The sequence below is a fragment of the Palaemon carinicauda genome, chromosome 14 (assembly GCF_036898095.1).
Source record: "Palaemon carinicauda isolate YSFRI2023 chromosome 14, ASM3689809v2, whole genome shotgun sequence".
Lineage (NCBI taxonomy): Eukaryota > Metazoa > Arthropoda > Malacostraca > Decapoda > Palaemonidae > Palaemon > Palaemon carinicauda.
In genome coordinates this window covers 129,435,412-129,439,080 of record NC_090738.1, presented here as the reverse complement: position 1 = coordinate 129,439,080, position 3,669 = coordinate 129,435,412, and the positions used below count along the sequence as shown (strand labels likewise).

The window sequence follows — 3,669 nt, the reverse complement described above, 5'->3', positions numbered from 1 at the left end:
GAGAGTTATGGGGGCCTTTGACTGGCCAGAAAGTACTACATTGGATCCTTCTCTCTGGTTACGGTTCTTTCTCTTTGCCTACACATATGCCGAATAGTCTGGCCTATTCTTTACAGATTCTCCTCTGTCCTCATACACCTGACAACACTAAGATTACCAAACAATTCTTCTTCGTTCAAGAGGTTAACTACTGCACTGTATTCATTCAGTGGCCACTTTCCTCTTGGTAAGGGTACAAGAGACTCTTTAGCTATGGTAAGCAGCTCTTCTAGGAGAAGGACACTCTAAAATCAAACCATTGTTCACTAGTCTTGGGTAGTGCCATAGCCTCTGTACCATGGTCTTCCACTGTCTTGGGTTAGAGTTCTCTTGCTTAAGGGTACACTCGCGCACAATATTCTATCTTATTTCTCTTCCTCTTGTTTTGTTAAAGTTTTTATAGTTATATAGGAAATATTTATTTTAATGTTATTCTTCTTAAAATATTTTATTTTTTCTTCTTTCCTTTCCTCACTGGGCTACTCTCCCTGTTGGGGCCCCTGGGCTTATAGCATCTTGCTTTTCCAACTAGGGTTGTAGCTTAGCAAGTAATAATAATAATAATAACAATAATAATAATAATGCAAGATTTCAGGATGTCCTAAAGTGAACTCGAGTAACATGCAAGAACGTAGGATGTTCCCAAACTAAGAATATTCTAAATAATAATAATAATAATAATGTTTATTGGACAAAAACATATTTACAAAAAAAGACTCGGTCCAAGCCCATGTGGAGCAGAGCTCTTCGGGCAATAATACAAATAAAATAATATCATCAATTAAATTTTTTTTATAAAAAGTAAATATTGATATAGATAAACTAAATGTACACATACATATACACAAGTATATACATATGCATACATATACACATATGTTAATCCATACATCAAAACATCCTGAAACCTGGTAAGTATCGATCTTCGATGTCTGTATTATTCCCCGCCCCTCCGCGGGTGCTTTCACGCATCAGAGATAAGATTACACGAAGCAATGCATAATTACTACAATGCTACATATATGCAGTATTAGTATTAAGCCCCTCTCATCTCTCCTATATGATAAAGAGCAAGTGTTTGGTGATATATATATATATATATATATATATATATATATATATATATATATATATATTATATATACATATATATATATGTGTGTGTGTGTGTATGTGTGAAGCTACTAGGGGCAGAATGATTTTTTGAGCTATATTTCTTTTATATTTTTTAGTTATTCTACAAGTCATGTCGAGTTATTAATGTTATTAATTCATCAGTGCCTATACTTACACACACACACACACACACACACACATATATATATATATATATATATATATATATATATATATGTGTGTGTGTGTGTGTGTGTGTCACACTGAGCTCTCCCCATCCTTCGGGTAGGGATTAAAGGGAATAGTCATACCCTGGTGATATGAAGTTGTGAACGTGTGTACATATCTAAATATTTAGCCCTTATTTTTAACGGGAAGCATACACTAGTAAGGTAATATTGAAAGTACACAGTATACACATTGCAAAAAAAAAAAAAAAAAAAAAAAAAACAGTATTGAAATTATATAGTTAAATATGTCAGCCTCGATGCAATCATGCAGGTGATTGATATGTAAGAAGGTAAACAACATACTGTATCATAACAAAAATACAAAGTTATTGATTTACCAATGGCCCCATTCAATGTACCATTTAACACTACGTAAGTACACTCGCACTTAATTATACGATGAGTTCTTTCATCTGAGCGGTACCACGATAAGTTAGCCTACCGTAAAGGACATCCTGCAATTTGGTTTGCGTGAGTTGCTGTCCCGTGGAACACGACACGTGAAAAATTTACGAAATCCATGTATATTATATCTATCTACCTATATATCTATCTATCTAGCTATATATATATATATATATATATATATATATATATATATATATATATATATATATATATATATATTCTTCAAATATATATATATATAGATATATATATTCTTCAAACATATATATATATATATATATATATATATATATATATATATATATATATATATAGATAGATAAATATATAGTCTTCATATATATATATATATATATATATATATATATATATATATATATATATATATATATATATATATATTCTTCAAATAATATATTTGAGTCAATGTAGTTGAATCAGTAGAATTTCAAAAGTTCAAACTCGCAGCAAATGTTTATATGTTGAACAAGCTTGCATAAGTCCTTTTATAGTATATAAATCAAATATCTGTTGTAAAGTTTTTAAATATTATATCTTAATTTTGATTACTTATATAGTTTATTTATTTCCTTATTTGCTTTCCTCACTGGGCTATTTTCTCCTGTTATTATTATTATTAATTGCGAAGCTGCAACCCTAGTTAGAAAAGCGTGATGCTATAAGCCCAGAGGCACCAACAGGGCAAATAGCCCAGTGAGGAAAGGGAACAAGAAAAATAGAATATTTTAGGAATGGCAAAAACAAAAATAAATATTTCCAATATAAACTGTTGGAGCCCTTGGGCTTATAGCATCTTGCTTTTCCAACGAGGGTTGTAGCTTAGCTAGTGATAATAATAATAATAATAATAATAATAATAATAATATAAAACCTACGTTGTTACTCAGCGCTCTGATTATGAGTTCTGTGAAAATGAAAGATTGGCTTGATGCGTACCAGTCAGAAATTAAGTAAACATTGCAAGTAAATTTACCATATAATTATAAAAAATGCAATAATGAAAGCTCTTTTACTTAAGAGGAATAGGCTACTTAATACTTTGCACCTTCCCGGAACAAAGATACATCCACCATCAATCACGTTATCAATACACAGGTAACATTTCTCTATCAGCGGGAGTGGTTTACGAAACATGAATTGATAACGCTTTAAAAATATATAAAATTTATCAATAAAGTATTCAAATCTCGCATAGAGGTCTTAATAGAAAGTTTTGAGATGTAGGAAAAGTTATGTGGATATGTGGGATTCGGCTGCTATCGTGTATTATCGTAAGATGTGGCAACATCTCCCTCGTATGTAAACAAAGACTGATGTCGTCTGCCAGCTGCTCCCAGTGACCTTCCCGCCATTTCCTTTGGAATTTTATGACCTACCAGGATCAAACGACTGGCAATGAAAAACTGAGTTTTAGATGAAAATTCAGCATAAATACAATGCAATTTAAATGTCTTACAAAATGGCCTTAGCTTATGGTAAAAAATACATTGGAATGAATCAGTTGGTATACATAAACAAAATCCTTTCTGGTATTTACGATAGTGTCCCACTGAAGTTTTGACGTTTAAACAATGTTTTTCATAGCATTATTATTTTCAATGTTTGCAATTTCGAGAAAATCTGATCAAAATCACTATAGGTGAGGCAAAATTACGAATGGTGAAGCAACAAGTAGGTGGACGTTTCTACGCTCCGAAAAGTGAAATGAGCACACCGTATGTCACTCAAAACATCGCTCATACTTTCAAAATTTGTGTCCCAACACGATGGTCTGCACTTTTCCCAGATTTTGTATAAAATAACAGAATAAATTTACTTTAAATAAGATTTTAAAAAGTTTTTGTGAGGAGGTGAC

The 3,669-nt window shown here is 31.5% G+C and overlaps 1 protein-coding gene across 1 annotated transcript in view; it reads right to left on the bottom strand.

Annotated features, from left to right (window-relative positions):
- The window catches only part of ari-2 (E3 ubiquitin-protein ligase ari-2), a 119,667-nt gene that overhangs the window by 65,926 nt on the left and 50,072 nt on the right, over nucleotides 1-3,669 (bottom strand). The window lies entirely within an intron of this gene.